The sequence below is a fragment of the Vidua chalybeata genome, chromosome 18, assembly GCF_026979565.1.
Source record: "Vidua chalybeata isolate OUT-0048 chromosome 18, bVidCha1 merged haplotype, whole genome shotgun sequence".
NCBI classification, from domain to species: Eukaryota; Metazoa; Chordata; class Aves; order Passeriformes; family Viduidae; genus Vidua; species Vidua chalybeata.
The window spans coordinates 787,389-799,311 of NC_071547.1; the positions used below are offsets into that span (position 1 = coordinate 787,389).

The 11,923-nt window shown below is 44.9% G+C and overlaps 1 long non-coding RNA gene across 4 annotated transcripts in view; it reads right to left on the reverse strand.

Moving 5' to 3' along the window:
* The window catches only part of LOC128797247 (uncharacterized), a 29,860-nt gene extending 18,745 nt beyond the window's left edge, over positions 1-11,115 (reverse strand). Inside the window, exons 1-2 of one of the 4 annotated variants that reach the window (XR_008434069.1) lie at positions 11,011-11,115; positions 4,497-4,556 (exon numbers count right to left, since the gene is read on the reverse strand). This is a non-coding gene — a long non-coding RNA (uncharacterized LOC128797247). Of the gene's footprint in view, positions 1-4,496; positions 4,557-5,740; positions 5,900-9,528; positions 9,760-11,010 lie in introns of those variants that run through there. The other 3 variants (XR_008434067.1, XR_008434070.1, XR_008434068.1) reach the window with 3 other exon arrangements.
* Between the last annotated feature and the right edge of the window lie 808 nt (positions 11,116-11,923).

The following is an 11,923-nucleotide window of genomic DNA, read 5'->3' on the forward strand; positions in this document are numbered from 1 at the left end:
TCCCCTCTCCCGGCACTCCATCCCCTCTCCCTGCTCTCCCATCGCCTCTCCCAGCACTTCCATCCTCGGCGGGACAGGATGAGGATGCCACTCGTGAACACTCTGGCTTTGCCCCAGTCCTGCTGTCCCCGCATCACCCTGATCTGTTTTATCAATCAGTTTTGTTGTGTGTGTGGGGAGCAGTCGTGCTCAGCCCGAGCCTTTGGGACAGGGAGGTTAAACAGCTGCATTCTCACGAGGTGACAGGGCTGAGTTTAAGCAGGAGTTTCTCCTGGTGCTAACACCTTTGGCACTGTCCTGTCACATCCTCACTTTCCGGCGAATGCCAGAGCGAGAAATCTCATTTTGTATCTTGACTCATAACTGCACCTCATTTTTTATGAGAAAAATTCTGTAAAATTCAAGTTCTCTTGCTTCATCAGAGCAGAGTGAAACAAATGGACAAACTGAATTAGATGTGTGGTTTGCATATTGTCACTATTCAGATATCTCTGGCAGTGGCCTGTGATCAAATTCCAGATTTGTGGGATCTCTTCTCCAGCCTCCAAATTAATCTTGTGTCATTCAAAGGATGAAGATTGACTTAAATGTGACATCTCTGGATATTCTTATTGCTCACAGAGATATCCAATTCCTTGAGGTCTTTCCTTGCTGTATTTCTTAAAAAGGAGGCAGGATCCTTGTCCTAATTTTGACTCATTGGTGGATATCTGGGATTGTGTACAACACAGGATGGGGTCTCAGATTTATTCAACAATATTTCATGTGATCCCACACTAACAAGGCTATGGCAGCATTTGCCATTTTTTTAGGAACAAAACTGTATTCTTCCACACAGTCAGCTGGGAGCTCTCCAACCTCTAACTGTTTTCCCTGGACAACAGGTCAGGCCCCAAGACTTACGGCAGCTTTGGGCTTCTGTGGCACAGATACCTTCAGCTCAGCCAATGCCAAAGGAGGAATTATCTCTGCAACTTGCATGAAAAGTGCTCCAGCCAGATATATCCTTTCCTGTTATGTTGTTTTATGTGGTATTTCAGAAATCATATTCATAGATCAATGAATTCAGTTACTTTAGTTCTCTGGATTTTACACTGAGGCCGAACCCAACATAAAATAGATTGGCAGATCGGGCCAAAACGAATTCCTATATTCTACAAGCTCTGAACAGTATATCACATCACCTCAGCATCAAAGGGCTGATTAATGATCCTGGCATTTCTGAACTCAAGCAATTCTTCCTTGCTCAGATATGAGGCATTGCAGAAGCTGTGACAAGTGTCCAAAGTTCTGTCCATTTAATCTCATTAAATTATGGCCCATTCATTTATCTTTCAGCTGTGTTATTTAAGAAAGACTGCATTTTCAGGCAGGAACCTGAGCAGTGACATCTTGGTAGGCTGGTGGGACATGGCTGAGTTATTTCCTCCCAAAATGAATGCAAGATTACCTTGCAGAAGGTACCATGGCTTTTCTTGGTGCCACAGCTCTGCCAGTGTTGATTCTCGCTATCCCCAAGGTCACAAAAGGGGCCTGGGAGGAACTGCAGGCCTTGTTTACACTGGATTTCCCATTCCCATCCTGTTCTCCATCACCAGTGCACTCCTGCAGCTCAGCCAGAGGCACTCCCGGATTACACAGGCCACTGGCACTTTGCAGAAAGTGTTTGAATTTGGGCCATCTGCCATGTCCCATTAACTTCCACAAAGCCTAGCGCCACCACGAGGCTTTGAAAACCCAAATCCTAACACTTGTTTCTTCTTGACCTCTTCTGATCTTTCTTTCTCCTGCCGTTAGCTGTGAGTTCAGAACCACAGCCAGAACAATCATAGTTAAAATGACTGCATTACTTCCTGAAAATGCTTCAAAAAAGGGGTAAATATGGAAATTTCATTTGGCTGTCTTGAGTACAGTACAAACCTTCTGATACCTGGGCATTTGAGCATTAGGTTCTACACCTACATCCAGAACAAACAATTCTTACTAGAAATCCTGGAACAAAAAATTAAACTGGAAATTAAGCAATTCTACTGCTGAACAAGTACAGTTTTCTCAGAAAAAAAAAAGCAGGATATAAGCATCATATTCCATCTGGTCTTTTACACTCTACAAAATAATTTTGTGCATATTGCTTCACAGGCAGATATTTAGAAAAAATTATTCTCTTGTAACAAATTTACGTACTCAAAAGGGTCATGTTCAAAACCACAAAGTAAATGTACTTTGAGATATCCTAGCAAAAGGAGATACTATTTTGCTTTTAATTAAAATCCATTAATTAGATATGATTTTATAGCATGTATGCTTTAAATTACAACTCATGTTGATTTTCAGGCATGAGTGAAGGTGTGCATTTACATGTGCTTAGTGGATAGAATTTTTGCTATTGAAGGTAGCAAAACAAGTAAAGTACACAGGAGGTTCTGTTTGGTGAATTAAACGAACTCTTTCAAACTTGTATAATTGTGTAAGGTGTAATATCACATTATTTACCAAAAAAAAGGTAATGCTGCAAATGAGAGCACATGCATGGAAAACTCTGCTTTGCTACTGTTAGAATTCTCCATCTCCTTTACATGCGTTGCCCCATCATAGCTTTTTGCTTCCACTTTACCCATCCTTGTGACTCTTTTTCATAGGAAAACTCTCACTGATTTTTATCAGGTTTCCTCATGGCCATAGCTTCAGTCATTCAAAAGGAATTACCCAGACACCAGAACAGTGTGGTCTATAACACTGCCACCAGCCTGCAACATTTGAATATATTCTGGCCACAGAAACAATGATCTACAACTCCTTTTTTTTTTTGTTTTCTTTTTTCCCCCCAGCTCACTGGTTTCTTTGTTTCTACATCCCATAATCTTTTCACTCTTCTTTGGCATGTCCAATTAGAGAAGCCCCCACTCTTCCTCTTCTCATGAAATATGCTCAGAACACTTTGTATAAAATAAATAAAAATACTGACTAGTTTGAAAAGTGTATATTTTTGATGGGAGGAGGTTTAAAGCCAAGGCACTAATTAGCCAGCACAGATGCAGGAAGTTAGATTTTGATGATGTGATCATATGTAAAAGAAGATAATACACAGTCAAAGAGGGGAAAATGATGCATTATACCCTCAAGAAAAGGATTTGATTTGTTTGGCTTTTAAAGTCAAGTGCTGAAGCCGAACGAGCTGAAACCCAGTTTTAATGCGTGGAGAGAAACATCTGTGACAGGGATGGTCCAGAATACACAACATATGGAATGATCAGGCAAAACCCCAGCTCAGCTTCGAGGGGAAAACCTCCCCTGCAAGTGCAGATCCTACAGAAGATGCCGTGCAAAGGCAGGGTCAGTGCAGGCAGCACTCGGCGAGGATTCAGATGTCAGGAGCACACCTGGGGAACATCTGGGATCTCGGCCGGGCCCCGTGCTGAAGCGGCTCTTCTCCCGCTCAGCAGCAGAAGCAGCCTCAGCTCCTCTGAGGAGCAGGGAAGGAGAAAGGCATCACTCCCCCGAGCAGAGCTGTGGAGTGACTGCTACCCTCTGCAATTCAGCAGCTGCTGCCCAGGATGGCTTTGCTGATAATGCTTTGCCCACCTTTCCACAAGGCTCATTGGAGCCTCGGCAGGAGCATCGGCACTCGGGGCACTGCTCTGCTGCCCGTCTGCACACTCACCAGACAGCAGCACTCTCAGTCTTCTCACTTGCCCTTTTTACCTTTATTCCAGGGATTTAGGTACTGAGCACTGCTCAAAGCCCTGCCATAATAACTTCGTTTTTAGCAAATATTCACCATAATCGTTCTATTCTTCTAGGACTGAGAGACAGGCCAAGAGCCTGCAGACAGGTAAAAAGCAAATATCTGCTTCAGTCTTTTTTTCCTTTGCCTCCTATGCTGCTGGACTTTGAAACTGTGAATTTCAGTGACAGAAGTTTGCTAGAATCCATCGCTATATAAATTGACAAAGTGCAAGGCAACTTCATTTTAGCAATGATTTAGGGTGCTGCCAAAGCTTTGTGCTTCCCAAAAAAATGAGTGACAAATGTTGCATGCATAGCTCTTTCCTAATAACACAGTGTTCTAGCTTTTATCATGAATAGAAAAGAAAGCAGATATTTATTAGAAAACTAGAAGGCTTTAAAGATAATTAAATTTGTTTAATCAACCACCCAGCTGGTTTGGTAGAAAAAGTAAACATTTCTTGGAATTTCCAAAATATTGTTTACCATTAAGAAGTTATTTCTGAAAACACCATTAAGAGGATTTTTACAAGGAGAAAAAGTGATAGGCAACATGATGCAACCCAGAGTTTTTCTCCTCTCTCCCAAAAGACCTTCTTAGGCTAAAGGTCAAAAATTGTCAGATGTTCTGCATTGGTTTTAGGCAAAGAATTGGCAATCCAAATTCTGGTTTCCTGCATGTGGTATTTAAGCACGTTAAAAGCATAAGACTATTTCCAAAATCTGTTTAATTAATATCTAAAGAGCCTTTTGGTAAAAGCTACTCTTACCTTTTCACAGAAGTTTGAAAACATTTTTCCTTCACTCCTCTTGTACTTCTAAAAGTGGTTCTATGAGAGAAAAAAGTTAAATATTAATATCTTCTTATGGTTTTAAGGCAATATTCAAATAAATTTAATTGTCAGATCAGAGAAAGTAAATCTCCCATCATTCTTTTTTTCCCATGATTTTTGAGGGACAGTTCTTTGGTTTCAAAAAAAAAGCCAGTGAGGCATTGAAACTGCAAATCTAGTTGATATTAAAAAGTCTTTCAAAGCCTTGGATAAAACCCTTGCAAGGCAGGCCAGTATCATTACACGAGTTTTCTGACAAAACCCAAGCTCCTGCTATTTTTTAAAAAGTGTGTATGTATATTCAGAATACTTAAACGTTGCCCCTTTTGTGTCCTGCTCAAGGCTGCCCAGTATCAGACACAAGTTGAGTCTGGTTATTCTGGTTTCCCAGTTTGTGATTAGGATTTTCCCCTTGGCAATCACACATGAATATTGCTGTTTACTCCATTACACTTTTTGGATACCAGAGTGACAAACACTTCATTCAGTAAATAGCTACCACTTGTTAATACTCCTTGTAAAGCAGTGCAAAACACTTGGGATTAGATGTCAGAGGCATCTCAAAGCAGGGCTAGAGGCCTGCCAGGGGCAGGGAGGAGGCTCACAGTCAGCAGTATTTACAGTTGCCGTTTCCCACCGCTAAGAGAGGAATGTGCTTTGGAGCTCCCCTGCATTCCTGCCTTTCCCCAGCCTCCTTTTAATGCCTTCGATTCATGAATATACAACTGGCTACAGCACAGTAAATCTGTGTGAATCACACGGGGCTGTTCGAGGTGCAGCACTAACGTCCAAATGACACAGCAGCACTTAAGGCGGCTCTCGCATGAAATATCCTTTTAAAGCTCTGAATATAGAACCAGGCAATGCTGTAATGGCTGGAGTGGAAAATCAGATCCCTGCATGTCACAAACCAAAATAATTGCACCAGAAATAAAGGCAGACTCAGAAGGGCCATTATAGAAAACAGAAAAGAAGCTTTCTTTTAATTACTGAAGTGAGATATCCAAATTAATACAAGACTACATCTGTATAATTGAAAACTCTACCACATAATATAATGTGTGCTAAAATAAAAGGCAATAAAGTTCATGTGACATTTTAATCAGAAAGCCAAATAAATGCATTAGTAAACAGTATTGACTTAGGCAATTACTGTAGGTTTTAAAAATTAATTTGTTTACCATTACTTCATCCTTGAACTTGTACCATTAATATCAAACACTGTTTTCCAGCATGTCCATGAGAATATTCTCAGGGTATTTGAGAGCAGCTGAGAGGTGAGTGCTTGTGAGAGATAACTGGCAACGCTGCAATATAAACTTGCACACACAGTAAACAAGAGCAGACTTTGCAGGCTCAGTGTAGCAGCCCAGGGTCTGCACCCACGCTGTTACTCTGAACTGCAGCTGTTGGAACCCCAGAGAGCCGGCGCAGCCCTCACCTCACAGACAGGGGGAGGCTCCTGCACTTTGTGAGCTGGTGTTTGGACATGGGAAGCAGCAGGGCCAGAGAACAGCAAGGTCTGACTGACCCCCTCTGCTCAGCTGTCAGCTGCTGGGCACAGGAGTTTTGCCCCCCCAGACCCTCACTTTTGGGTGACCCCCACATATTAGCTTAAAAGAACAGGTGGTTTTTGGCTCTGACATATCTGCAACATTGGATTGTAGCAGAAATTGGACAGAGCTTCTCCAAAGGGAAATCCAAGAGTAAGCCCTCAGCTTTCCATAGTAAGGAAATCAACTTACGCTTTTGATTTACCAGAGCTTTGCACTTCGGTGTAACTACTTATACCCACTTAAATCCAATATAATGGCAGTGTCTGCCCCAAATTGTACAGTTCTGATTTCTACAAAGCCTTCAGTGCTACTGTGAGAAGACTTGAGTCGTTACTTGAGTGCAGTTTATTAATAATGAAAACATACATGTACATAAAAAGCAGAATGATGGATCACAAGTTTTATAGATCCTGCTCTGCAGGATGCAGTCAATAGTGAAAAATGTCATTATTTTCCAGTAATGAAAAGCTGCCTGTGGATATTTATCATTAATATGCCAACTATTTGTTTTCATCTGGAACTGCCAATTTGCAAGCTGGGGCATACAAGAAACTTGTTCCTGACAACTGAGACTTAAATTTATTGAAAAAAGTTGCTTAAATTTTCCTAACTATAAAAAATCATGGTTCATATTGCGTGCTATGCGGGAGGTTATCACTGCTCATATTTTATAGCTCAGCTGATAACCTTGTGTCTGAACTCAGCTTCTTTCTGTGCCTTGCACTGGTCAGTGATCACAGGGCAGCCCCAGCACTGTTTCCATTCATGTCCAAACAAAGCACACTAAGATTGTATTCATTACTTTCAGTCTTCCTCTGGTCACACTACTATTAGGTAATCAAGCAGTGTGCATCAACTTGCTTTATAAAAACCAGAAAAAACCTGCTGGAAATATCCCATTCCCACACCAAATCCATGCACTGCTTATACATTGATTAATTATTTATTCATTTTGAAATACACTGTTGAGATAGTCGAGACTTCCTAACTTGTAGTAAGTATTTAAAAGAAAGTGCAAAGCTATTTTAGGACATGAAGAACAAAACATTTACTGTTCCTGTATTTTTTCCCCTGGAGTCCCTTGTATGTCAAAAATATTTCTTCAGACAAAGGAAAGTATTATTCTTAGAAGATATCCCTAGGAAAAGAAAAACTTGTGTCCTCAGACTTGGAGCTAAACTCCATAAAGCCAGAATAAGCTTGAAATATCTGGTTTCATTATTTATTTAGGGGAAATTAGATCTTAAAATTCACCTACAGCCTCTTAGCACTGTCTTAGAGGTGCAGAGTAGGCAAGGTAAGAATAGTTCATTTTCCTTTTAAAGATGAAGTTAATCCTACTCTGTGCAATCTAACAGGACTGAGCACAGGGGAAGAACAAGAGGAAGATAAATGCTTCATCTGTCCTACCCTAGAACAGCAAAACATTTCAGAACAGAGAGATCAGTTAAAGAACAGACCCATTCTTTCTCTAAACAACTTTAAAGCCAAGAACTACCATGACAATCAGCTTTCAAAACTTTGTTGACAAAAAATGAAGTCTCAGAAGCCCAGGCCTATTTCTTATAACTTTTGGTCAATAAGAAAAAAATCACCTTTTGTTTAGATCTAACAGAACCTGTTCTACAGCTGTTGTTTATCAGCTCAAGCACACTTTTATGAACCAAAATGCAATATCAAAGTGTCTGATGTGTTTTAGAGAAGGAGGCATTATTGACATTTCCATATATTAGAAGCTGAGGGAAAATTGCATATTGATGATAGCAGAGTTGTTCCAGAAAAGGAGGAATAAACAACCATTTAAGACTTTATTAGATATTTTCTGGATGTTGGATTACCCAACTTTAACACTGGCATAAGGAAAGCATTTCCTAGCTTTGGTATTTTCTGCCTTCCATTTACTGTAGATGCACATTTTACCAGACAAGATGGTTTGGCTGCTTTTACAGACAGTCAGCCCCTTCCAAAAACTCTCCTGATGAAATCTTAAGCCCAAACAGATGAACAGCAGGTCAGATCTCAGTTTCAATGCAGATAGATTAAATTTTTGTTAACATACTAGTCCTTTACTACCAAGCAGATATATAAAAGTTCATAAAGTAAGCAAACCATTATAGAATTATAGAATTGCTTGGGTTGGAAGGGTTAAAGCCCACCCAGTGCCACCCCTGCCCTGGCACGGACACCTCCCACTGTCCCAGGTGCTCCCAGCCCTGTCCAGCCTGGCCTTGGGCACTGCCAGGGATGCAGGGGCAGCCCCAGCTGCTCTGGGCACCTGTGCCAGGACCTGCCCACCCTCACAGTAAAAAAATTCTTCGTAATATCTAATCTAAACCTACTCTCTTTCATGTTCTATGTGATTTATTTTCCCAAAAGATAATTTTGCATTAAGAAAATTAAAGCTGCTTTCCAATCACTACTGCTTCTTTTAAAATCAGGATTAAATGGCAATTACTTAGGAAGAAGCACTATGCTTAATTTGCTCATTTGCAGTGCTGCCAAGCAGCACACTAACTAGGCAGTTATCAGCTGTAAAAACCTTATTGAGCAGAAATAGGAATTAATTAAGGTTGCACATCTAGAATCAGAGGGTCAGCATCCCAAGGCTGCCTGAGAACTTTTTGTCCTAGAGGTGATGGCGCTCAGGGTGCTCTCAGGAAGTTCTCTCAGTGGGGAATCTTTTATTTACCACTTACAGCCACCATATGACTAAATAGCATGATTGCAAATCAGGTTAAAATTGCTTATTTAGTAGAAGACCTTAAGTTTTGAGTCCAGACTTTCCTGTTGTGTAATACATAAAAACTGTCTGTGATGCCAGCAGTCTAAAAACAAACACTAGGGCTGCTGGAGCATTTATTTCTATTGTACATGCAGTACCAAGCCATATCTGTCAGGGTTGTCTGTTAAGAGAGCTCACAGAGCTCTTACACACTTGAAGAAAAGAGAACAGCTTTGAAGTTTCACCACTTGTGGTGTGGACATCATCCACTCAAGTACAGCATTCTCTTCTGGGATGCTTACGTTGTATCTTACTAAAAATAAATCTCAGAACTTGCTCAGAACCAGCTACTCAGGAAGAAAGCCTTGGCATACCAGTAAAAAATGGTCATACCAGTAAGAACTGCTCTTGGAATGTCAAAGTAGAAGGAAAACCACAGAAATGATAATTTAATTCCCATTTTAATTGAAATCTACTTCGGCAAAGAAGAAGTAGAACCAGTCCCATAAAACGTGACTCTACCAACAGGCCAAAAGGACATTTTAAAGAGAAATGAAGCCCAGCACGAGCTGATTGCAGGGTTTGCCCTCGCAGGGTAAGGTCAGACCGGCACCGAGGGGCGCCATGTCGGCCTCGCCGGACTGGCTTCCCCGCACACGGGCACACGGTCAGCCCCGTCACTCCTGCTCACCTGGCAGGTCAAATGAAAGAAAATATTCCTTCCTGCTGCCCACCCAGCACAGCCGGGGCATCGTTACCTGGTGAAGGCAAACCAAAGGGGCCATCCCGCTGTCCGGGGGTACCTGGGCCGTGACCCCTCACGCCCGCCAGGCCCTGTCCGGGCGCGGCCCTCACGGCCCTCACGGCCCCTCGGCCACCAGGGGTCTGGGCACCCATGGGCAGTGCCAGGGCTCGGGGCAGGGCTGAGGGACTCAGTGCCAGGGCTCGGGCAGGGCTGAGGGACTCACTCAGTGCCAGGGCTCAGGCAGGGCTGAGGGACTCACTCATTGCCAGGGCTCAGGCAGGGCTGAGGGACTCAGTGCCAGGGATCAGGCAGGGCTGAGGGACTCACTCATTGCCAGGGCTCGGGCAGGGCTGAGGGACTCAGTGCCAGGGATCAGGCAGGGCTGAGGGACTCACTCAGTGCCAGGGCTCAGGCAGGGCTGAGGGACTCAGTGCCAGGGATCAGGCAGGGCTGAGGGACTCACTCAGTGCCAGGGCTCGGGCAGGGCTGAGGGACTCAGTGCCAGGGCTCAGGCAGGGCTGAGGGACTCACTCAGTGCCAGGGCTCAGGCAGGGCTGAGGGACTCACTCAGTGCCAGGGCTCGGGCAGGGCTGAGGGACTCACTCAGTGCCAGGGCTCGGGCAGGGCTGAGGGACTCACTCAGTGCCAGGGATCAGGCAGGGCTGAGGGACTCACTCAGTGCCAGGGCTCGGGCAGGGCTGAGGGACTCACTCAGTGCCAGGGCTCAGGCAGGGCTGAGGGACTCACTCAGTGCCAGGGCTCGGGCAGGGCTGAGGGACTCACTCAGTGCCAGGGCTCAGGCAGGGCTGAGGGACTCAGTGCCAGGGCTCAGGCAGGCTGAGGGACTCACTCAGTGCCAGGGCTCGGGGCAGGGCTGAGGGACTCACTCAGTGCCAGGGCTCGGGCAGGGCTGAGGGACTCACTCAGTGCCAGGGCTCAGGCAGGGCTGAGGGACTCAGTGCCAGGGCTTGGGGCAGGGCTGAGGGACTCACTCAGTGCCAGGGCTCGGGGCAGGGCTGAGGGACTCACTCAGTGCCAGGGATCAGGCAGGGCTGAGGGACTCACTCAGTGCCAGGGCTCAGGCAGGGCTGAGGGACTCACTCAGTGCCAGGGCTCAGGCAGGCTGAGGGACTCAGTGCCAGGGCTCAGGCAGGGCTGAGGGACTCACTCAGTGCCAGGGCTTGGGGCAGGGCTGAGGGACTCACTCCGTGCCAGGGCTCGGGCAGCCTGAGGGACTCAGTGCCAGGGCTCGGGGCAGGGCTGAGGGACTCAGTGCCAGGGCTCGGGGCAGGGCTGAGGGACTCACTCAGTGCCAGGGCTCGGGGCAGGGCTGAGGGACTCACTCAGTGCCAGGGCTCGGGCAGCCTGAGGACTCAGTGCCAGCTGTGAGATGAGCTCCCTGGCACGGGCCCCGCTCCCCTGGCGCACCTGGACTGAGGCGCGGATCCGTGAGGGAGGCAGTGACATGGCGGGCTGGTTGCGGACTTGGGCAGAGGCGTGAGGTGAGCTGGGATCTCCACAGGGACCTTGGGCTGGGAGCTGTGAACTTCCCACTCCCTTGGCAGGAGGGCTGCAGGTGGGGCTGCCCCTCACACCCGTGTGGGAGGAGGTCCTGGAGCAGGGATGGGGGTACCCCTGGGGCTACCTGTGAGTACCTGCCCAGCTTGGCATTGGCATTTCCGTATCCTAGAAGCTGAGGAAAATTGAATATTGATGATAGCAGAGTTGTTCAAGAAAAGAAGGAATAAGAAACTATTTAATATTTTATTAGATATGTTCTGGATATTGAATTACCCAACTTTAACATTGACATAAGGAAAACATTTCCTAACTTTGGTGTTTTCTGCCTGGCAGAAGGTGCTGGCACTGCCAAGGTGAGTGACCTGTGGGGCTGGGCAAGGAGCAGAGTTCAGAACAGTGAGCAGGCTTTGTAGAGAAGGAAAACTACACCAGGCTGTACACCAGCAGCTGCTCTCAACTAAATTACACTACAAAACTACACCAGCAGCTGCTCTCAAGAATGCTGAGAAAATGCCTATACTCCTTCTGCATATGTATGGGTGTGCTTGCATTGGGGTTTGAACTGACAGTGGGTTTTGTTTGAGGCATATCCCTCAAAACCAGCATTTTACTGAATATCAGATTTCTCAGATTATCTGATTTTGTAGAGCTACTTCTATTTGCTGTTGGAGTTGTGTGCTAAAGAATAGCCATAGCACAACCTAAATGTATATTTCACTTACCTGCTTAACAGACCATGAAATAACACAGGCCACACCACATAAGAATTTCACTCATATTAGCCTAGACCTTTTGTTTTCTTGTTATATACAGTGGTAGA